Source organism: Conger conger, chromosome 10 (assembly GCF_963514075.1).
Source record: "Conger conger chromosome 10, fConCon1.1, whole genome shotgun sequence".
NCBI classification, from domain to species: Eukaryota; Metazoa; Chordata; class Actinopteri; order Anguilliformes; family Congridae; genus Conger; species Conger conger.
The window spans coordinates 29,758,814-29,784,045 of NC_083769.1; the positions used below are offsets into that span (position 1 = coordinate 29,758,814).

Here is a 25,232-nt window from a genome sequence, read left to right on the forward strand (position 1 = left end):
TTAGCCTTCTCCTCACAGCTCCTATTGAACCTTATTTTGCTGCACTCTCAGTGAGTCTGCTCGTCATTAAAGGCTCTTCATCTCCCCAAAGCCGGCGTCCTTTCTCCTTTTTATCAGACCTAAAATCCACTGCAGCGGGCTGCCTTTTACCAGCAGCTGGGACACAAAAGAGGAGCCAAAAATCATAAACCAACAGTCTCCCCCCACTCCCTTTTGCCATTGTATCCATTATACCCTGATGCAGCAAGCTCATCTCCCCTCTGTGGAAACGGCTCCAATTAAAACACATTTTTCACTCACGGCACAGCAGCTGCTGATCAGCCTTATACCCGCCGCTCTTGAGAGAACGGACCATAAGTTACAGCGCTTGGCTTTCCCCAATGAAAGCCCCTTGTGGAAAAAAAGTCAAACTCGCCGACTGCTTTTAGAAGAAATTATCTGAAGTTGTGGAACTAATTAGCAGCAGGCAGAGGCAGTGGTCTCCGCCCTCCCCTCGCCTCTTTCTGCTTGGCCGATTTCATTAGCGCACCGGCTGACCTTTGGAGATAAATTGAAACAAAGCACCTGCGTCTGTACCTGAAGCCTGGAGCAATGAGCTTCAAAGCCCTTTCTCAGCTAAATTACTCATACTTCTGATATGCTTTCCAAAAGCTGCATCCAGCTCGGCTGCCCACATGAGCCTTTTTCTGTTAATAAAACACTACACCTTGAGAAAATACATTCATATATTATCATATATGGAAACTTAACACCGTTTTTTTAGTAGTAGCTGAAATGACCTTTCAATATGAAATAAATAGAAATGTACCGTATTAGAACATGCAGCAGATCGCTTCATGATTCAATACGCAGCACAGGCACAGCAGCTCTACAGCACACCTAACTTGAAAGAAGAAAAGGAAGAAGCTGTGTTTCACTTTCCATTTCCATTTTAAACCTGCGACTTGGCTCGGAGCCTCCCGCAGATACACAAGTGACCGTGATCACAGTATGCGCATGAGGCACGGACAGCGCAAGAGAGCTGCACCTTCAGCAGAGCGTGAAATGAAAGCTTGGATTTACCTGGTGGTTTGGATTTCTGGCCAGATAGGATCAGGAGACTGGTTGAGCCTCATAGTATGGCAGATTTTTACCTCTACCTACCCACCCCCCCCCCCCCCACCTGCCTCATCACCATACAGATCTGTGGCCTGGCTCTTACAGCTACTGTCCAGACCATACAAAGGATATCTGTCAGTAAACACAACGCACAATATAGCATCTGCAGCAACAAGTTACTCAGAGAAACATTTTAGTCATAAAACAACTAAGCAATCTCAATAAGTACCACAATATGCATCACAATAGCTTTGAGCAAATTTGCACGGTCATTTAAATAATGTCAGAGAATAGTAACAAAAGAAAGCACAAAAGAGTAAACAATTACCTGAAAAATAATTACAGTAATAAAAATAAAAGTGGAAAAGGAGAAGAAAAAATAATTTTATGCTCTGAAGAACCCCCTCCCCACCGCCCTCTCCGCCCGGCACATTAAAACCCAGGGATATAAACCAGGGCTAGTCTGCGGCTGCCGGCTCCTCTGCCTCGCTGCTGGCACCTCGCGCGGCACCCAGCCAAGGGGAGGGGTGCGGGGGTAACCGGAGCACCATTACTCAGCCCCCGCTCCCGGGGCCGTCCACTGAAACTGCCTGTGTGCTCCGTGGCTGAGGGCCAGGCCACGCAGGGCCAAGCGCTGAATGATGCATCATGTTGGAAATGTTTATGTTGGCATGTTAATAAGAAACAGTCTATCCAGCCGTGTTTTCTCAGGTATGCTCCCGGCTGCAGCATGCAGCGGGGATGGGAGGGGAGGGGAGAGGGGGGCTAACGTAGCGCACCTTGGTGTACAAACACACACGGCCGCCTCACTCTGCATAATTAAATTACCGAGGGGGACCTGAGCGCACAGAACAGGGCGGCGAGGCCAGCTTCAGTCGCGCGGAAGACCAGCTCGCGCTGTCACCTTCAGCCTTGTCACTGTGACTGATACCCACTTTCCGCCACCCAGCAGGGGTGTTTGCGGTTTTGTGAGCAGCTCTCCGTCACTATCACCTTCCTTTGTGTTGTGAGTGGAGGGACAGCTCTCAGCGCCTGCCTTTCCCCAGTACAATTACAGCCAGCAGATCTGAGACGCAGCTCATGGAGGAAGTTACTGCAGCTCTCTCGCTGTCTCACTCTCTCACTCTCTCACTCTCTCACTCTCTCACTCGTAGTCCAGACTTATTCTCTTATCGGCTATTGGACAAATGACAAGGTTGCACATACAATAGAAAGTATAGATAAATATGACATTAATAACAGGATACATTTATGAACAATTAAATTGGGGATGCTTTTCATTAATGTTATTGTTTTTGAAAGTATACAGCTCAAATAATATTGCACATGTAATTTAAATGAAATATGTTAAACAGCACAATCAGATTACTGCTACTTCCATTGCAACTGAAACATCTGTTGTCAGTAATATTCTGAAAATGAGTTTCTTTTTTATGCTAGATTTTTCAGGGATCTTTTTTATTTCTCAAGCACTAAACCGTGTGGAGTATTTGAAATACGTATTTGACCTTGGTCTGAGCAGAAAAGGAGAATGACTCAGATATATTCATCCTGGTAAACAAAGACTTCAGGGAGAAGAAAAAATGAATTGATTGGCGCCCATTTTGGAGTGAAAAGATAAGTAAGAATATACCAAAAAGAATGTCTAAACCTTTACATCGTTTTCACATGTTTGGACCTAACAATGTCAAACTGCCTTCCCAAACAAAACCAATGCATCAGCTCCTTTTCAGATGTTTAACCTCCAGATCAAAACAGATCTGTCCTGCCTGGCCTGCCCTTGAGTCCTATCTGCACAGGAAATGTACAACCGTGCAAAAAACAGAAAAGCATAGCACAGGAGCTCTGAAGTGAACTGTACAGACTGAGCACTCGTGAAATAGTGGAGAAATATTATCAGAGGTTGATGCTTTAGAGTACTATACACTACACATTTTAGGATACTTAGAACCGCACGCATGTGTGGAGAGAAAAGGCGAAAAGCGTTCCAAAAACAGTTTGTGTTGGAGTCAGTGTCATGAAACCAGTGAAGCTGAGATCATCATAAAGTACCAGCTCCCCCACCCCACCCCCCCTAAAAATAAATCCCTACAACCACAAGTTCCGCTCTCGCTGCAAACAGCAAGAAAGATAAGTGTGAATCAAGTCTCAGAGGATTTCTTCACTCAACCAGAAACAAAGTTGATTGCTTTTTTCCTCAGAGTAGTAAGGCAGGACCACTCCAGCCAAGGCACCTACAGTAGCACAAAGGCCCTGATTATTCTTTTATTTTCAGCAGAACTTTTAAAATTGCTGCAGCATACCTTTTTTCATCACTCTCTCCCCACTGAGGCAAAGGCTTCGCAGACCTACCTTTCTCAACTCAGAGGAGTTCCCCTGCATTCTGCAAATTAATTCCGGTCTGACATTCAGGTCCAGTCGGCGAAGCTGTTATTGCATTGGCCCATCCACACTGAGAATGACTCGCCACCGCGGTGCGCTGGCGGTACCTGCGCTGCGCGTCACGTTTAGCAGACAGGGGGAAACGCTGCCACTGCTGTGCGTGGTTCCCGTCAGTACCGCGCTGAAGGCGGGAGGTTGAATGCTGAGCCAAAGCTGGGCCCAGAGGCCGGAGGTGGGAGTGCCATGTGGGGGGAGGGAGGGGGGAGGGAGGGCATGACAGGTGCGTTAAACGGGGCAGAACCTCGCCGCGTGCCGTCAGCTTCCTGAGGGGAAAGCAGGGCAGCTGATTTGATGATTTTGCCAGACTGTTGTCTAAATTATGCATAGGTAAACCATCAAAACAGAGCCCCCTGGGCAGGCCACACCACCACAGACCCAGTGGAGTGGGGGGCACTCATAGCTATGAGTCACTCTGCACGCCCAATGAGTCGCCATGGACATGAATATTTCAGCCGCCAGATCGCGTGAAGAAGCAGGTCTCACTGACAGCCCTGCGGTGAAGTCACTGTCTGACCCACTTCAGACACAGCAAGTTCCTGTCCTGATTTTATCACAAAATGTTTCAATAACAAGGGGGCCCCTTATGAAGGAAGGATGTAGAAGATTTCTTATAGAAATCATCTTCAAATGATTCTGAATGAAAAATCATGCATTCAAATATAACAATAACAGTATATCCTGTATGAAAGTTGAGCAAAAAATGTTGTTGATTAATACAGTCAGAGTATAACTGCCTCTAAAAATGGAGATTATAAAGCATGTTCATTGTTAGTCAACCTTGCAGCTTCCAATAAGAGCAATTACACATTTTAGTTCACAGTGTCCAGCATCATCAAATATTTACTGTTTAAAATATTTATGGGTGTCTACCTCAGACAGCAGTTGGATATTTTCTTCAAAAGAATGAACTCGGCTGTGTGTATGTACGTGACAATAATGTGGACTCTCAACACCCTGTTTCACTGAGCAAATTCAAGCTTATTTCAAGAAATAAACAGAATGACTACTGCCCTAATTCACACAGACTGAAAATTCAGGAAAAAGAAGGGTTAAATCCATTTACTTATTTTCCTCTATGGGTAGCTGCTGAAGAGCTTGCTACACAAAACCAGGACAAATCCCTGTGCAAAATTCCAATGCAGGAGGAGTTAGGGGGCTTAGGGGAAATGGAGGCAGGGGCGGGCAGTGTGGGGCGGGGGGTGGGGGCAGGAGGTAATGTTAAACAGGCTCCACCAATCGGTGCCATGTGAAAGGAATATGAAGAATGCCTCATTGGCACACAGAAGGGCTTTTTACCCTCTCCTGGGTCAAAAAGATTTACTCTGCCTCACACTTACACCCCCCTGCACCCCGTACGCCCCCCTCGGTTCCCCCATACGTCCTCACAGTCACAGTTGAGGTATGAACCAGGTCCTCTCTCTCATTTCAAATGGAAAAAAAACTGAGGCGCAGGCATCTCAGTCTCATCACAGCTGTTCACCCTCCATGACTCAGATTAATCAGCCCCAGGAAAAATAGACCTGGTTAGGTCCAGATTCGGTTTCTCGTGGTGCAGGACAATGCGCTGCATTGTCCGCCCTGTTATGTTCTCAGGAACAGCGGGTATGGGTGTGCCGAATGTGGCCCGCTGCAGACCCCGTGGGTCTGGCCCTGCTGGGCGGCACGCTCCCTGCCTCAGCGGGAGCAGGTGAAAAGGCCAGCGGTACTCTGGGAATGGGTGTTCCGCCACACGTTCCCCCGGCTCCGTTAATCCCTGCAATGTTCCGCCCGTACTCTCAATCCCTCTGCTTAAGGAACAAGAGCACATCTGGAGTTTTTTATTTTTCCACTGCACAAATAAATAAATACAAATACAACAACCAGAACAACAACTCACTGAAATCTATTTGCTCAATCCCATCTATCCAGCAACACTGATCCCTGCTGATCTGCCCAGATGAATTTTTTTTAATAATAATGCCATGGAAACTGTATCATGAGGCCCATTTCAGTTCCGGCAAAACAATTTAACCTTTGACCAGTGGTGTTAGATTTGAGACAGCGAACATACACATAATCTCCTTAAAAGTAGCATTCAGCGATAACAGCAAAAATAAAACAGGAGATCTGTGAGCATTCACATCAAATAAGGATTGTGTGTGTATTTATGCACAGCACTCAGCTTTGACAAGATTATTGGAATGACAAAAAATGCATGGGAATATGCATGCAATACGTATTGCATGAATGCATTTTCTCAGCCATTGTTAACATGTAAAAAAATTCGGATGGATTTGCAGAGAAAAGAACAGCAAAAATGAAATAAATATTGCCATCCAACAGAATCCACTGTAACTGGATTTTATGGATTGCTGGGATTCCCCTGTTTCCCTGCGAGTCCCATGGTGAGCTTTACCCAGGGAATATCTGCCAGTTACAGATTCCTGCTGTTAAATCCAACATATTACCACACCATCCCACCGAGAGGCTACTTGCCTCAGTCTTCCTAACCCCAGCTAATCCCCCCACCCCCAGCCCGACTCCAATCCCCCACAAGCGCGGAGTTAGCGCATCAGCGCTCGACCGCGCCTACATGCACACAGTCAAACAGAGGGGCCGTTCGGGCCGTGATCAGGCAGAGACCTCCAGCACAGAAAAACAAACACAAATCCCAGCAAAGAAAAAGCGGATAGATGTAATGCAATATTCCCCCCTTGACCGTAAGATGAGCTGATTATGAATAGTGACACGTGATTCCGTAGTTAAACAGTCACCACGTCATCAGATATTTGTTTTTGGCTAAACTGCAGCACCACGCCAGTGATCATCGGTCATCGGGGGTGGTTAAAACCGGTCAGCTGAGACAGCCGGGGAAACGCGGGCTGTGATCCGCCACGCAATGTCAAACCTCTTTCACCGTCAACTTACAAACCAGAAACAACAACCTCTACAAAGCAGCTGACCTGCAGCGGTGGACGGGCCCAGCTGGCGTGGGCACGCAGCCCAGACGCCGGGTCAGAGGTGTGTGGAGCACCGCTGGTGCTTAACCTTGCTGAAGGAGGAAGGGATGAGGGCCAGCGCGGGACTCCGGCTCTCCTGTACCAGAGGTGACTGAGTGCATCTCCCGGCCACACTGCACTCATTCATCCGCACACTGCAGTCACTGAGAGGGCCGTCTGCACTAATGTCTTAATATCAAGTGGTCACAAGATGTGCAATATGCCACATGTTACCAAGACAAACGCCGCCATTTACAATTAAAGAGCAGGCTATTCCAGGCCGTATGCTGGGGCTGCCACGGAGGAGAGCAGCAGGAATCACATGCTGGTCATTCCCTGTTTGATCTGGGGGAAAAGTCCCTGTCAACCTCAGCCAGCAAGCAGCAGGGGACAGGAGAAAGGGAGAGAGGGAGAGGGAGAGGGAGAGGGAGAGGGAGAGAGAGAGAGAGAGAGAGAGAGAGAGAGAGAGAGCTCTTCCCACACAGAATTCACAGTCCTTGTCCTCAGTCATCAGAGAGAGAGAGGCCATTGCACAAGGCATCTGATTACACTGATTACAATGAACTGAAGATTCAACCCACAGCATAAGAAATCACAACTTAATTCAAATATCCATACGAATACTACAACAGACCAACTTGTTGTCTAAAAATAAATAGGAAGGTCCTTCACAGTAAATTGTTCTGCAAAATATACCCTTGCTGGAGGCAAGGAAAGAGAGCTGTCTCCATATAACCAGTATGTGGGCAGTGAAAGCAAGTATATCTAGCACATTTATGGATCAATAAAGCTTGACAGTATGTCGCTCCTCAATGCTTCCTAGGACGTGTGGTCTTATCTCACACAGGGGCTGGGAAAAAGGTCACGTGGTGAGCTATCATGGTAAGGGATGGGTGACCTTGGGATCGAGAGCGATGGTCAAGCAGAGCAGGGACATTACTCAACCCCTGCACTCTGCACCACCATTCTAGGGTCTGGTCCAGATCTGTCCTCATATTCCTTCCAGTTTGCCAAGTTCAGTGATAATGAAAATGAACTCAGAAAATCATCTTTGTGAAGTAAAATAAACACATCCTCGCATTGACTTGGAAGTCAAGACACATTTTGATTGAATCCAGGCCTCTGTCATTCTATATTATATTACCACATAACACTGCATATCAATAAATATATTACATAATATTTTTGTGTATTACAACATGGGCGATCAGTTTGGCGCAAGACTAGTATGATTACATTGTGAGAAACTGAGTCAGCGGCAGAACAATTTGGTCAGCCTGGCAAAACACAGGAATATGCAGTTCTCTTTCTTTAAACAACTGAGTTTGAATGTGGCATTTAATTATTAAAAAAATAAAGACTGCGCACTATTTCCAACAAAACAATAACATTTTCCAGACTTCCCAGCATTGGTATCGCTAAAGTACATGTAATGCTTTTCAAAGGCAGTTCCTTCCTCCCTGTTCTCCTTGCATGCTGGGTGTGTACCATTTGTGAGCAGTTTTCAAACCCCAAAAGCCCTTGAAAAACGGTTATATAAATAGTTGCTGAATGAATATTGCGTGTCCCACACCCTGGTGTAAAGACGGGCCCAGGGCAGTTGTATTAAAGCTGGGTGTTGCCTGAGGGAAGGTGTCTGAGGGTACACTCTGTTTTGAGATGTCACATCTCCGGCTGGCTCTGTTTGGAGAAGTCACACGCAGGATGTCTTCATATCAGGCTGTCTGGCCTGACCCCCCTGCCCTCTGTGAGCCGCTGCATTCCCAGACTGCTGACAGTCAGCACTCCCGATAGGGACCCGATTATGTATGTGACCACGATGAGAGTTGTCTCACTGGGACAGCTTCAAATAACCATGGCACATGCCCCTGATTTCACTTATTGTACATTTTTTTGAGGATCGCAGGCATTGCGCCGAGCCACACACAAGAAAGAACTTCCGGTAAACTTGCAGTATCATTTATAAATCATATCACTCGCAGATGTGCTGCTAAACGCTACCACCTGAACCCAAGAATAATAAAATCAATTGCGTCACGTTTGATTAAAAAAAATAACTAAAAATTTTAACTAAAAATCCTCTAAAGTAGCCTGTCTGCCTTTTGTTTTACTAAAACATACTGTACAATATGTCACACAATCACTATTTAATCCACGCTTGCCAAAAGTAGGCAACTAGAGATGCTCTGCTCTGACCATCAAATTGTCTCAGTATGTGAAGTAGGCCGAATCTTTGTTTGCATTCCAAGAAATGAGGTAAACCTATACTGGGGACACCATATTGATGCTATTCAACCCCAAATTGAGACTGCACTTGTCTGTCTGTCAGTCGTGGGAATTTGTAACCAAATGTAAACACCATCAGCAAATACAGTCCAACCATTCTCAACTGCAGTTGTCAGATTCCCAAAGTCAACATAAAAGTTAATTCCAAGGCAGCATGAAAGACATGATCACAGCTCTGCAGTTGTCCGAAAATCTCGTTATCATACATATATAACAGTGTGTGCCCATGTGTGTGTATGCATGTAAACTCTTAATTACTCTCTATATACAAATTAGTCTTTTATATGTATGTGTCATGTGCTAATGTATAATTACAATAATGTCCATAGGCATAAGCTACAGGCCACCAGAAATTACAGGAGTTGCAAAAGAGCAGCATTATCTAACAGACAGAGAATGATGGACACTGATGGTTCTGACGCATTGCCCGCATAGTTTTCCACACTCTAAGACACTTATGGGAACTCCCAAAACACTCCTATCATTACCGAATCCAGACACAAAAAAACACACAAAGTAATGGACAGATGTGTGCTTATAAGTGTAAGTCTCCTTTAAGAAGAAGAGACGGAGAGAGAAAAAGAGTTAGGAGGGAGTGAGTGAGAGGAAAGGAGAGTGGGAGAAGTCTGTGAGCCCGGCATTGCTTAGCAGCAGCACTGCACTGGCTCCTAAGAATTCCCAGTCCGGTTACATCAGCGCAGCTAATAGCAGCAAGTGAAAAAAACGTGGATCCCAGGGAGAAGCAGGCAAGCAAAGTAGGGCAGAGTCACTGTACCTTGCAGCTACGGTCCTCCAAAGCTTGTCAGAGACAGCAGGTGTCCTCCTGGGCAGAGACTGACTGGAATCGTGGGGTCACAGCCTCATCACCACTGTCTTGTCCTGTCCTCTCACTAGCTTCCTGACAGACCAGACTGACCGCTACACTGCAAGCTCTGAGACTTTGAGAAAAGGCACAAATACACATACACTGAGAAGTGAGAGAGGGGGGGAGTGGGGGAGGGAGGAAAAAGCAGAAGTCCCTCTCTACAGTTTCATTTCCCTGAACTCCCTCTTACTCATTCTCTCTCTCTTTCTCTCTCTCTCTCTCTCTCTCTCTCTTTCTCTCTCACCTCTCTGAGCTCTCATTCAACTAGCAGCGATGACTGAATCAGGACAGCCCGAGCCATCTGTTGAAACACGCCTGCCTCTTTGCCTTACTTACTCACTCACTCACAGAGCGAGCAAGAGAAAAAGGGGAGGGGGAGAGGAGGGAGGGCCGCAGTGCCCATGCCCAATCTGAAAGCAGAGCACTTTCTCAGAACAGAGGGCGGAGCAGCAGAGCCCGAGGAAGAGAGAGAGAGAGAGAGAGAGAGAGAGAGAGAGAGAGAGAAAGAGAGAGAGAAAGAGAGAGAGAGAGAGAGAGAGGGAGCGAGAGAGTGAGAGTGAGAGAGAGAGAGGGAGAGAGAGAGAGAGGGGGATCGATTTTAATGGTGCGGGAGGGAGGGAGGGGGAGGGAGAGGGAGAGAACACAGAGGGAAAAGGCAAAGCTTGGCTCAGACACTTTGTATTCATGAGGCTGGTACCTTTCAGACTTAATGGCCTGTGTAAGCCTGTGTAAGACAGAGAGAGGGAAGGGAGGTGCAGGAGGTACAAAGTTACAGAGTGGAACTTTAGTCAAAAACAGGCTCTCTTGCCCACATGGGAACAGGCATTCATGGAGCTCAATACACACCCTCACATACAAATAAAATAAATTCCATGAAATAAAACAGACCAGACTCAGAAAAAAGGAAACATACATGCAGACAAAGAAAGTTAACTTTTTTTACATTTCCTGATTCAAACTTTGCCACTGGAGTTTGCCTCAGTCAGGCATGGTTTTCTCTCTTTATGATAATAGAAGCCTGACAGGATTGACTCACACTAGTGACTGAGCCTAACCGCTGGCCTGAGAGAGAAGGAACATGATGCGTGGGTAGAAATGGCATCCGTACCTTGACCAGATTGGGCACAGGATGTGTTTCGCAATTCTTCCAAAAAAATCCTGTTTATCCAGCTCTCACCAGAGTGCCTTTTGCAGGCACTCCCATCTGGTCTGTCTCTGGTTGCCAGTGCTTAACCAGCGGCTGCCCTGCGGTTAGCCCTGTAAAATGAGCATGGCGAAGCTCCTGTGTCTTTAACAGACAGGTCCGGCCTTCAGGTTTGCGCTGCCACTTTACTGACACTGTGTCTATGGTTTTGAATTTCAGACAGCATTATGGGTCAGCATTCCATGTGCAAACGGAAATAACAGGGATTTTACATGCTGATCTGTGTGTGTGTGAGTGTGAGTGCGTGAGTCTGTACTGATGTGCCTGTACCAGAATGCAGGAGAACAGTAGTTTAAAAACCACTGATTTATTTCTAATAGTGGTACATGCTTGTCCCTAGCCATCTCTATAGTGTCACTACAGTCTACTGTAACAGACCATCTACACATGTACTCTGTTCTTTACCTGGTCCATAGCCTACTGTTGGAATAATCTACACATTTAATGAGATGTACTGTACTGTACATTCGCTACTCATTCACTTCATTGTTTTCATTAATTTGATTTAAAGATCAGAATAGGTTTCTGTAAACTTGCTTTTATTTAACAGGAGTACTTTGAACAGAATGCCTGAAGATATAGAGAGAGCATCTTTTTTTTCTTTTTTGCATTCCGGGATCAAAACCACCTCATACTGAAAAGCACATAAGCTGGCTTCAGAATTAGCAATACATTGGCAATTTTCATTGGGTGCACATTTGTGCTCGCCATTTATAGATTCAATGTTTAAATAGCACCACACTACTATCTGTCACAGAGGAAGGTGGCCCTTTGGTTTCAGAGTTCAGCTTCCTCTGTTCACCCTTTGAGACTCTGTCCTCCATAAACTCACTTCATCACCCTTAGATGGTCATAAAAAGCAAACAAAAAAAACATGGCCGTGTTTCCACTGCCACAAAACATACACTCGTACATTCATCAACATCCTGCAACTTTTCCTTTTCTTATGGCCTGCTGTGCCAACAGGAATTGTGCACACTTCTCCAAATGAAAATGCAACAGTCTCCAATTTCCAGCACTGTGATTTCAAAGAAAAACACATTTCAGGTAAAGGTTCAAAAATCAATCAATGTCCGCAACACTAACAAGTGATTAATGTTTTGGTTCTTTCTGTGGGGAATTCACCTGCAGACGTGAGGTGAAACCACAGAAGATTAATTGCGTGCACCACCCCCAATCCGTTTGCAACGCAATCATTTCCAGCTTATGATCTTCATCTTTATGGATTCATGTTTGCATAAAGGACCAATGCAGGATGTCAGCAGCCCATAGGAATGCTTTGCCATTGCAATCACTTTTTCCCTAAAAAAATACAGATTAAGTCAGAAGACTCACAAAAGAAAAACATCCGTTCAGTATTCTGCTTATTAAAGTTCCTGAGACCACACAGAGAAAACACTTCAAAATTCAAAATTATAATGGCTGACCATTCAGAAAAAGAATCTGGTCAGAGCATGCATTTTCATTCACCAGAGCTGTTGTTCTTGGGCCTGAACAGACCCCAGCGTAACATAAGCATAACACCAACAGGAAATAAAACTGGAAACAGAAACATTCCATTCCAGGAGTGAGCAAAATGCCTGCCTGCAGATATTTTCAGATCCTTGCAGGAATGCCATGTGAAAGTTCAGATCATTAGCCTGCTCATACTTTCTAAAACCTCAAAAAGGGTGCAGAAGTCACCAGTGGAGTTTGAAACTGCCATGGGAAACCAGCTGAAAGGGCAGTACTCCAAAAATGCACAGGTACAGACAATAACAGGCTACGTCCAGCTGTCTTTCACATTACAGTTATTTAGCTGAAGCTTTCATCCAAAGCAACTTACAGTTGATTAGACTAAGCAGGGGACACTGCCCCCCTGGGGAAATGTGGGGTAAAGGGTCAAGGGCTCAGCAGCTGCACAGATCTTACCATGGCTACACTGGCTCCTGAACCATGAGCCTTCTGGGTCCCAGTCATGCACTTTAGCCACAAGGCTACATGCTGCCTCTTGCTGTAGAGCAGAGATGGAGATAGAGAAGACACAGCTCTCCCAGTGCTAGGTAACAGAGCAGGCCCAGGTGCCCCCCACCTCCCTGCATGGCCCTCCACCCCTGCCGTTAATCTGCAGCCCTGCTGGAGACGCAGCCCTGCTGAGCAGATGCTTTTCTGGGAGTGCAGTGTGCGCTGTCACCAAGGCAGCAGAGCGGAACCATAAAATGCCACAGATTCCATATTATCCCCAGATACTCTGCTTCCTCAGTCTTTCTGGCCTCTGCTTCTTCAGTACAGCAGTGTCCAGTGCTGTATAGCATTAAGAAAAGTCGCCATTGCCACTACAGTCCCGATCACACCTCCTAATAAATTTTCACAAGATGTATCAAACCGGAATGTTTTAACTCAAGTGGTGACAGAACCTTCCCAGTGAAGAATACAGTGCTGGGCATCTGTTCGGTCTGTATAATCTATGGTAACTCCACGCCCTGTTCATCGGCCGGCTCAACCACAGTGATCTGGGCCAGTCCGTCCCAGGCCCGGCACTTCATACTGCTGCTGTGGCTGCTCTGGTTTCATCATATTAATTAGTAACTGGAGCCGTACGAGTGAGCGAGTGCAACTCCACGCTCCATTTGCTGTACACTAATGACAACATCATTATTTAAACAATTATTTTACTGCGCACAACAGCATCATCTCTATGTCAATAACACTGAGGATAAATACACATTCACAATATTACATATGATATGATAGAGCTATGACTATAAAGTCCCAGGTAGTTATTATTATATATTTAATTAAAGTCAAGATGCAAAATAATGTAACTGCGGATAGAGAATTTGACATAGTTCTGGATAAATTAACTTTTTCAGAGCATGGCAGGAAGTCAGTTTGTACATGCGCACATTTGTGTATGTGTGTATGTTTGTGTAAAGGAAGAGAATCAGACCTTTGATCTCTCGCAGAGCATTAAAACTGTATCCTCACATGATGTCACCATAATGTAGTAACAAACCTGTACTAATTCACCAATTAGCCAAGGAACCTCGTCCCCCCTACCCCCAGTCGCAATAGCCTGCAGTGAGCAGGTCATAAATAAATGCTTACTGCAAATGGCTCCTGTTTTCACCCTCTACTGCATTTTCACAGTGCATGCTCTGCTGTGAGAATGCCTGAAACATGGTAAGACTACGGAGGCACAAAAAAGCTTAACTGCCAAAAAGAAATTGAAAGCAAAAAGAGCAAAATGGTAATGGCATTCAACATCTGTTTATGTGTACCACCACCACACTCTTAGACAGAAGCTAATGATGCTGCAAGTTATTAACATTGAAATTATGCTCATTCACAAACAAGGCAGTTTGCAGGTGGTAAAGAATTAATTTTATCTTTGTTCATGTTTAAATTGGCAGTTTAATTACTCCCCAGCTGGTAGATATCATATCCTAACATACTGAAAAGACCAAGCAAAGTTACAGAAACATTGCTTGAGTGTCAACATTTTTAGCTCGGTTATACTGATAATCTACAGAATGGGAAAGTCAATTAAATTTCCATTAAAACAAGGTCACATTATTATCTACCATCACTACTTTAGATTCAAGTAAAGTATAGAAAAGACTGGTTACATATTTGCAAAACAGTTCAGTCCACAAAGAACTTGCCAGGCTTGCCAGGCTGAATGACAAAGCATCTCACATCTGTCTGGTTAAAGCACAATGGCAATTTAAATTAGACATCATTAAAATTATAATATTAATTATCATTTTAAGCTTAATGTGAAAGGGGGTTAAGCAATACATTTAACAAAAAGCAGACTTTGTGCAGTAAATTAATCCCCCCATTGTTATTTTTTTGCCACTGCATTTTATATTCCAGATAGACAGGAAGGCCTGGAACACAAAGCGTTGTTTAAAAATTCATGGTCAAATTTCTGAGTCAGGCAAAACTGAAGGTAACATAAGACATCGTCTCTTCAAATATACTGAGTTCCAGCCTAGGCTCCCTCTGAAATCCTGGGACAGGAGAGAAGCAGAATCCGGCAGCGTACAAACCTTCCTGCTGCCGAACCGGGCTCCCACTCCTCACCTGCCTCCCTCCTCGCCGTGTCACAAAGTGTGTTTACTCAGCGCTCATACAGCACTGACACGCATCACACTGAAACCTGATTACAATTACCACGGGCTGGTGGGAGTGCAGCAGCAGGGCACTCACAGAGAAAACAAACGGACGTCGGATGTGAGGGCAGCGGAGATCTGTGAGAACTGCAACAGAGCTCTGGATTTGTCTTCGTAGGGGGAAGGTCAGATTAAATCACCCAATAAATGTCCTTCACAATTACATTTCACAGGAAATGATATCAACGTCTCCAGGCAGATCCATTACTGAAACCTGCCTCATACTGTATCTGCCCTGAGCAGGCTGGAACACATTCCCACATTCTCAATAACACACAGGTACAGAAGCAGAAAATATCAGATATATGCATTGCCGAGTGTCACTGTTACATTACACCCTTCTGAAGAAAGTGTTTTCCACCTTCCAAAAAAAGATCAGAACCGACCCGAGTAAGCCAAGCATGAACATCCTATTATATGCCTGAAATAATACATTCTGTAGTTGAGGCACTCACTCTGAGTTATCACATTAATGGTTTCATATTCACATGAATGAAATTGAAACAAACTGAATCCAAAATGAACTCCATTAGGCTACGCATTTTGCTATTTTGTTTTGCCTTCTGCTGCTAAAGAGATAATTGGTTCCTTAGGGGACCCTTGTCTCTTTATAATTGAATATGACAACATTAAGGAATCTCAAGCCTTTTCTCTCTACTTTGTATGTTGTAATTAGCGGTAGGCTATGCACAACGGTGAGTGTTAGTTTGTTTTCGGTGCAATTTGGGTAATGATACACAAATGTTATGGTAATCACTCATGAAATTTCAGTGAGCTAGAGATTTCAGTGTTTTTATTGCAACATTGCATTATTATCAGATGCAGCACATCACAAGCAGAGGTGATAGTAAAAGTGTTCAAAACTGTGGCTGCACACTTTAGCTGCTAATGCAGATGCTCAAATTAGCTATGTTGTGTTTGCACTTTGTTGTACGTCACTCTGGATAAGAGTGTCTGCTAAATGCCACGTAATGTAATGTAATGTAATGTAATGTAATGATAAAAATCAGAAAAATAGCTGATAGGCAAAATTAAAACACCAGTATTACAATTCTGAAGCTGTATAAATTATGCACTGCTTTAAAAAAACATATGTCCAGAAATGAGGGCTGGGCGTTCCCTCCCTCCCCCACTAACCTCCTCCCTTATTCTGTTTAATCTGCCAACCCCAATAGACGTTTGTGTTGTCCTGCTGGCACATTGTCCGGGATGAGACCAAATTACCAATGAATTTCTTCCACACACAGTATGCACCTCACGGATAAAAAATGTCCCCTTTCATCGCTGTTTGTAGAAGTGGGGATACTGTGCAAATTAAACAGACCCCCCTCACAGAAGCGCTCTCTTTCCCTATTCTTTTCTTTCTGTAGCCCCGTTGCCGCCTTCCCCTTCGAAATTGTCCTTTTTGTGCCTGTGTCATGCCCCTGAAAGAGGAAGTCCCATCCATCCAGACCACCCTGGCAGCCAGACACCACCACATCGCCATAGCTACCTTTGGAGAAGTGACTGCCCATCACAACACAGAGAATAATAAATGGAAATGGTTGGAATAATGGGTTGAAAGGAGTGGGGGTGGAGAGAGAAGGTGGAGGAAGGGTGATGCGAAATGGGGGCACGGTTGGGGGGGGGGTCACAAATCCTCCGAAAGATGAGAAAGCAAGATGTTTGTGACAATGCAGTGTTTAGCTGCAGCCCACAAGTGCTGTCAACTTGTCTGGATTCTGCAGGATATAAATGGGGGGAATATTATCATCTAAAGAAATCCATTAGGCTGCACTTTGAACAGGACAATTACGTGCTATATAAAAGAAATACTCAATGCCATTGGACACATTGCTTTCAGACCTCTTCTGCTCCAGCATGCTTACTTCAAAAAGCTCACCTCACGCTGTGCAGCCGGTGAAAAGAAACTGGCAGACAGTGGCCCCGCAGTTATTAATGTGAATGCCATTTATTAATGCGAATACCATCTATTAATGTGAATACAATTTTAATGTGAATGCCACAGAAGCGACAAGCAAGTGACTCGCAATGCCGCACCGTGCCCATGAGGTGCTATAGCAGACTGCTCCCCCCTTTTTCATATTTTACACTGAAATTGATTTTCGAATGTCATGAGAGCCCCTGTGGCTGTTCATAATTGTAACTCCATGGCATTAGTTATACATTTTCAGCCTGTTTTGACACCTCTTTGGTCACTGCACAAAGCAGAAAACAGATCAGCGGAAAGGAGGAAACTGCTCAATTATCTGTCATGTTGTCTTAATTACAGAAACACTAATTGATTATCTTCAAGGGAATGCACAGCAGGTCACAAAGCTATCTTTGATTATTTATTCATCCATTTAAATATTTATGCACAGACATATTCATGTAATTTCCTTAAATGTCAGATCTGTATAATTCTGCCTGACATACTGTGCGCTAAAGGACTTGAAAATCTCAATTTCAAAAACTGCTTAGGCAAAAGCTGAAACTCACTATTTATATATATAGTATAAATCATTAATTTCATAATGTGTGTTAGAGATGGAATCCTTATCATGTGCTTCTAACTCTAGACCAAGTGTTACTCTGACTTGAAAGGGGCATTGCCAGAAGTAATTTGTTCACTGATTACAAGGGACATAACTACACTTTCTCTGTGTTAAAACTACTGTAATATAATGGAATTAATTATCACATATGTAAATTATCAACAAAAAAATATATATATTTTGATGAGCTGGTTGATACTGGTGGCGGCACGGATGGTGCAGTGGGTAGCACTGCCGCCTCACAGCAAGGAGGTCCTGGGTTCGAATCCCCGTCGGCCAGGGCCTCTCTGTGCGGAGTTTGCATGTTCTCCCCGTTTCTGCGTGGGTTTCCTCCGGGTACTCCGGTTTCCTCCCACAGTCCAAAGACATGCACGTTAGGCTGATTGGAGAGTCTAAATTGCCCGTAGGTATGACTGTGTGAGTGAATGGTGTGTGTGCCCTGCGATAGACTGGCGACCTGTCCAGGGAGTATTCCTGCCTTTCGCCCAATGTATGCTGGGATAGGCTCCAGCCTCCCTGCGACCCTGATCAGGATAAGCGGGTTCAGATAATGGATGGATGGATGGATGGTTGATACTGTAATCCCTAAATATCAGGAGTGATGGTTCCAATGAACCTGTGCCTCCAGTCACTTAGCTGAGTTTTATGTGCTTAGTGCATAACTAATTATAAAGGAGCAGCAAACTTTACCTTCATCTCTACAAGGCTGTGCATAACTTGTTTCTTTTTATCAAACAGCACACAAATGCAAAGAAGTATAGTACAGTATATATTCTAAACATTATATTTCCTAGGCGATAGCATTGCCACTGACAATTTATGATGATTATGTATAATTAGCTGCATTCCAGACACACAACAATAACCCTCACCGTATTTTCAAATGTTATCACCTACATAAGCAACCACTCATGTGCTATACTCAACAAGGCGATGTTATAGATGCAAACAGTTTTGCAGTTTCACCAATGATCTTAAATGGTGTCTTCTCAGTATAATAAATATCTGATTCTGAACACTGCACATTTTCTGTTGTTAATAACATATACTCTAAGCCTGGTATCTTAAGATTTTCAACCAAATATACCAGCTACAATATTGGTAAACTGGTAGAGTAGCTATAGTTGGTGAGCTCTGACATGTAAATAAACTTCTCATAAAAATAATGGTACCATTAAAATGTAGATGGTTGTTATGCATTTCATTCACCACCAAATGACCCACTTAGGAACTTAAAATAATTGACATCATAAACATCAATAAGCTCATGTTACCACAAAGCTTGCAAAGACCTGCGCCCAAGTCCTGAATCAACCCATTATATGAGTATAGCCAATTTATCTTTCGCTGGGCCATTACACATGCTAAAATACATAACCCAGGGATAATATCTGGTATCTACCTCATTAAAATACCATGAAACAAAATCAATGTCATATTTAATCTCCTTTTTCACAGCAATGGCATCTCGGGATACTTACAAAAAATTCTAACTGGCATTTATAGATCACTTTAACAAAATCTGAAAAAAATAAAATAAAATAAAAAATGTTTTTTGGCCCAGCTGGCTCGGTGGTTTCCTGACATGTTCGTTTTTTTTTAGCATGGATAGCTTTACTTTTTTTAATGAAAGATATATCAAATATAGTTAATGTGCCTCAAAGGTAGCCTACAGAAAACGGTTGACTATTTAATGCCTTACCCCTTGATTCACAAGCAAATGCATAAACTAGAACCAGATAAAGGGCATATGCAATTCAATCAAAGTAGACTAAAGTTGTTGTGTATCCAATCAATCAAACCATAAGGCTCTTTAAGACTGAAGAGTCCAATCCAAGAAACAGGAAAAGGTGTGGCCTGAACATTGAGGTGCCTGGGGTGGAGGTGGGAGCCTTTACAAAGACTCTGTCTGCCAATCCTCACTGTTTTAAAGGGATATGTACATGCCGTCTTTGAAATAATTCATTTAATTGATTCTAAGCTTTATATTTCTAATAAATAAATATTTGAGATTTCTTGTTAATGGATTATTGAAATAACTGACATTCATTCAATCGAGCATAACAAATGAAAAAGGTTGACGCGATTGGTTCATTTTTACTACTTGGGCTATGGACATTTTGAAAAAACAAAAGGTTGGAATAGACGAATAGAGAAGCAGGACTGTTTCATCATTTGTCATTTCAAAAATGATTTGGTAACAGCACTGGCAATTACATCTCTTCTGTTACTTGTAATGTAATGTAATGTACCTGCAGCCTGGATGGAACAGTGCCCTCTTTTGGTTGCCACCAACAACCTAGTTCCAAAATGTCCCCTAAAATACAAATCAAGTTAGGGATTTAGTTTGCTTCAAGCATTTTTATAAATCAAGATCATAGCAAAGTCAAACTGTGAGAAAGGTGGCGGCAGCAATACTAGTCAGTGAGATGAATACCAGAATAGTCCCAGCATACTGTTCAGAATAAGATTTTCGCGCTGTCCTTGTTGCATACACGGCAATGGGTCTACAGTACATCGCAATTAGGATTAAATGTGGATGACTACGTCACTCTGCCCCTTTTCTTTTGATATATAGCTGCGTCTGTGTATGCATATGTAAATCTGAGGTGAACACGGTAAAGCAGGATGCAGTTTCTGTAAATTAACCACCCCCTCTAATTCACTAAAGCACGCCTTAATTGGGCTCACTCCTTTGCCTGTGGATTTTAAGAATTCTTTAAAACAGCCGGGAGCCTAATTTGCTGCGCGCTGATGAAAACTCGCGTTCTAAAAAAGGAATGGTAATAAGGAGTTATATCTCTTAAACATGACAGGAGTCATCACAGCCAGGAGAAGTCAGAGAGGACAAAGCAGAACAAGAATAAGGAGAGGGTCTTTCCTTCAGGAATCCTCTTGCTGTCGAGAGTAGGGCAATGCTGTTTTAACCTGAATTGGTTTGGTAATCGTACGGCAGTAGAAATGTAATATACCAAATATAAACCACCCGCATAGCAATGCATGTGGTAATCTGCGAAAAAAAAAACGTAACACTGAGCAATTACAGAGCGTTGTGTCATTTCTGCACCAACATTGTAGGCTACTTGATACACTATGCACAGCCATACAATAAACGCCCTTCAGTAGGATATAAAAGAGGAACACGGACCATACACCCAAAGATCAATTCCATCGCGTCGCGACATTTTCAAAATTTGGCCACCGTTGCTCGGTTTGTAGCACGCTTAGCATTGTGCTGTCCGAGGTACTGGACGCATTGTCCCCGCTTCACATTTCTTTTTCAATAAATCGCGGCTAATCTATAAGATATAATACGAAATTTCAGTTTGTTTTTATTAAAATGACGCAGAACATCTGTTGACCAATCTGCGATCAGCAAGCAGTTAGTGTCAAAAAATTCTGAAAATCTGATTGTTAACATCTGATTTTTGCGCATGGGTTCAGTAAGGTATACAATTGACCGTGAAAGGTTTCACACGCCCTGCGGTCTTCCCCGTCACAAGTTCAGCCACATAAGCTATGTTACTTCCAACCCCACGACTGGATCATTTTACAGGAATTGAGCCACCTGTTGCTGCATCATTGATGATATTATTTCCTCAGTTGGACCACCACCTGTATCTTCTGCCTGGATTAGCCTATGTTGTAGGGACGTTTTTCTTTGTACGGCTAACATTATGGCCTATATTACATAATATACGTTACCGTTCGTTTTGTTACACCATGTGAATTGGTTTTTGATGACATTCGAAATTCTTCTCTCCATTGGTGTGGTATTTGTATGTTATACGGCGTTGCGACACTTTATACCTCAACGCTGACCATTACCTCAAATATAAGGTTCCGAGGTTGTGCTAAGTTCAGAACATGCACTCTCGTAAAGCTCTTATGCATTTGATTCATTCTATGATTGTGGGCTGAAGCAATAACTTTCAAACTAAGAGTTGAAATGGTGAATGTACCTTACAATAAATTCAGTTTAAAATAAAGTTTTGTAGCCCGCCAATTATCTTTTTGGAAATGTTTACAATTACATTACATTACATTAATGGCATTTGGCAGAAGCTCTTATTCAGAGCAATGTACAGTTGATTAGACTAAGCAGGGTCCTTCCGTGGAGCAATGCAGGGTTAAGGGCCTTGCTCAACGGCTGCGCGGATCATATTGTGGCTACACCGGGGACCGAACCACCGACCTTCCCAATCATGTACCTTAATCACTATGCTACCGGCCACAATTCCTGTCCACACTGAAACCACCTTTTCTAGGTCTAAGTCAATAAACTTTTCGACAAACAATTCTTCTTATGTTTTGTGACACTCATATAAAACCTTACCCACAAACATATACAGTACAGTAATGCCTGTTAAATTTAACCAAAATATTTCCCCTGCCAAGAAAAACTCAAGCGAAAGGGAAATTTGAGGGAAAGGAAATCAAACAGAAAGCTCAATCAATAACGCCACCTGCCTGAGCTAATGGTAGCCAGGATACCTGGCACAGCCAATGAGACCCACAGTGCCACACATGCCTGCCAAAACAAGGTTTACCCAATATTTTTTAAAGAACTTAATGACAGAAGTTACATTTTATTGATTTTATTATCATTTGGCAGGAAAATGTTCTGAATGGTGCTGAGGACTACAGCCTTTTCAAAAACTGCGGAAAGGCTGTAATACTGACCTATTCATGACCTTGGATTAAATATTTACAGTAATTATGAGTAAAAAAAGAAACCCCAGAGTTTTTTTTTACAAACATTGGGGAACACTTTTATTGAACAGCAAAGTCTTCAGCACAGTACTGTCATAGAGCAACTGTGAGTATTCACTACTGTACCATTACAGGCTTGCAAACTGCGCTCTCAAGCTCTGATTGTCCAGGATATTCAGTCCTATTGTCCATGGCTACCATTGGAGTCAGACACAATAGACATATTTCCAAAACACCTGAAGGTCATTTTTTCTCCATGACTCATGTGTTATACATAATGCTGTCTTTCAATGTGCCCTGGCACATCAGACTCTTTTCCTCCAGGCACTGCCAAATTTTATTCATGCATTGTTAATATGATATTTATGAACAAAAGTTTACATCCAGCAATCAGCTGTATGCCCTGGGGTAAAGAGATAATTTATTCATGAGACTGCAACCTTTCAGCAGAGTGGATGGACAAAGAGAAAGAATTAAGTAAATCTACACCAAAGATCCCCTGGAAAGCAGAAAGGGGAATAAAGGAAAGATTACTGCCCACAGAGCTGGCACTCACCCCTCAAGGTGTCAGTCAGCTTGTCAGCGCAGCATTTCAGAATTCTCTACTGGCCAATTTCACATGTACGAATTTGCTGCTGGCAGCAACCGCCAGAGACACTCAGGATATCACACACCAGGACAGAGGGATGTACAATAATACTGTATCACTTACAGCATAAAATTATTTGAATAAAATTATTTGCTTATTGCATGCTGTACTTTTGGAAGGACACACAGTACAGTATAGCCCATTACGGAAAACTAGCATATAAAAAAAAAAAAAAAAAAATATATATATATATATATATATATATATATATATATATATATATAATGGAACTTGAACCTGCATGATAACATGGATATGGATACCTACACACACTGTACCAAACAAAACCCCTGAGCCATAAATACTCATGTTATAACATAGGTTCTTGTCCCATATCACTTTAATAGCATACAGTAATAAAGACATTCTAATGACAAATTATATATTCATATTCATTGTTATATTACTGCAATGTTTTCCATGATGTTCTTGTATGTTTCAGTTTGTTTATGAGAATACAGCTGTATTAGAATACAATTCTATTCATTACCTGAGCCAAGCAACTCAGCCCTTGTCCTAAAGGGCTGCAGCATCATGGCTTCAGCATGTAACCATCTAATTCAGTTCTCTGTCACCCCAAGCCCCTTTAGGGTCTGTCTGCTGCTCTCAGAGTATAGGAGCACTAACAGAAATCCCTCCAGCATGCATGACATGAGAAAGTGTAGCCCTCACTCTGATTCATGGCTGAGTGAGTTCAAACACTTGTGTGGGCCAGTATAAACCTACCTTAACAAACTGAAACAAACCGGTAGCTAAAATGCAATCTAAGCACCTTGCCCCAGATTTTAAGCTGTTGACATGCAGCTTTGTTGGGCAAAGAGGTTACTATTGCTGTGACATAACCCTCTCTAAATACAGTAGTGGGATTTGAATTGCAGATGACCTTCTGTTATTTCAAGACACTATATGCGGGTATACACTGTGGGTTCACCTTGCATCAGAGCAGAAGCATGGTAGCCACAAGTTAGTATCAACAGTAAGAGCTGGAAGTTATGTACATTACACTGTACATTCCTGTGTGCATTCTGGGGGGAGATAGTATGTCTCTTGGACAAGTGTGGACGATTTCTTTCTCAACCGTGAGCATTGCGGGGCAGATAATATGCCATGATGGAACGGTATCACAACATGAACAGACAGTCCTATTGTTAGATTCCTCAGCAGCTCCATCCCCGAGGCCTGACAGGCATTGATCTGGGAGACAGTTGATCATATTACTTCTTGTAGGATACCATGCGAGTCGCAAGGGGCTGTCAGAGAGCTTACAGAAATACACTCATAAACATTTTCGGCTCTTCAAATCAAAGCAGCCACAGTAAGGCTTGGAGAGGTGTTTCTGAGAATTTTCATTTTCTCCTAAATTAAAAATGAAAAAGCTTTACACATTTACATGTCTTTGTTGCCACTGTAGAGCACTTCCATTGCTGTCTCACTCCTAATGCCCCAGAACAGCAGCAGGTATTTGTAGGTTTTCTTTAAAAGTACATAACAGAGAGGCTCACACATTCCTGTTAAAGCAGGCCTTGGCGAGAAATTATTACAAAAATAAATCTGAGAAATCTCACTCCAAGGCCTGTGGGCCGCCATCACTCTTCCGCAGAGCCCATGACTGAGGCCAGCAGCAGATAACCCATCGCAATTTGTGGTGTCAGTACAGCCGCTCCTCCGAGTCAGAAAACAGCGCACTTGCACAAAGTGGGAGAGGGCTAGGAGAACATGTTTCAAAGACTATGGTCATAAATGTATGTATGAATGCACACACAAACTACACCAAGCAGCTGTATGCTATGAAATATAATACAATTGTTTTTTGAAATAATATACAGAAGCTGCAGATGGAAATGAGGGAATGACTTCATGTAATTTAGAATAAACATTTGTATCCAGAATGTTCTATGACTCCTTACCTTGCCTGACCTTTATATATGTCCTCCAGTAAATCCAAACCAGGGGTCTCTCAAACCTACAACAACCCACCCTGTCCCCTCCTACCCCATTACGCTGTAAACACCCCCACCGCTTGCACATCCTTCACCTGCTGCTCACTTCTGCGAAGCAATTTTGAACAATTATGGCGTTAAAAATTGATTGCATCCAGAGATCAGAGAAGCAGTAATTAAAAGCCATACTGTGTGAAATTTTAATTGGAATGTATTCCAGGGTGAATGATAAAGGGCGTCAAGACTGAGAGAATTTACACATATAAATAAACAAATGAATAAATAAACACTGCGTGCCATTTCTGGAACACTGGGGGCATCCCTGTGTGTGGCGTACCCATGCGCCTCAGCACAATTAAGCAG

At 43.2% G+C, this 25,232-nt stretch overlaps 1 protein-coding gene across 4 annotated transcripts in view; it reads right to left on the reverse strand.

Moving 5' to 3' along the window:
* Nucleotides 1-10,026, reverse strand: part of LOC133138506 (extracellular sulfatase Sulf-2-like) — a 114,730-nt gene extending 104,704 nt beyond the window's left edge. For 2 of the 4 annotated variants that reach the window (XM_061257324.1, XM_061257320.1), the window contains exon 1: nucleotides 9,580-10,012. The gene's annotated coding sequence lies outside the window, so the exon portion shown is untranslated. Of the gene's footprint in view, nucleotides 1-3,450; nucleotides 3,486-9,579 lie in introns of those variants that run through there. The other 2 variants (XM_061257321.1, XM_061257322.1) reach the window with 2 other exon arrangements.
* Between the last annotated feature and the right edge of the window lie 15,206 nt (nucleotides 10,027-25,232).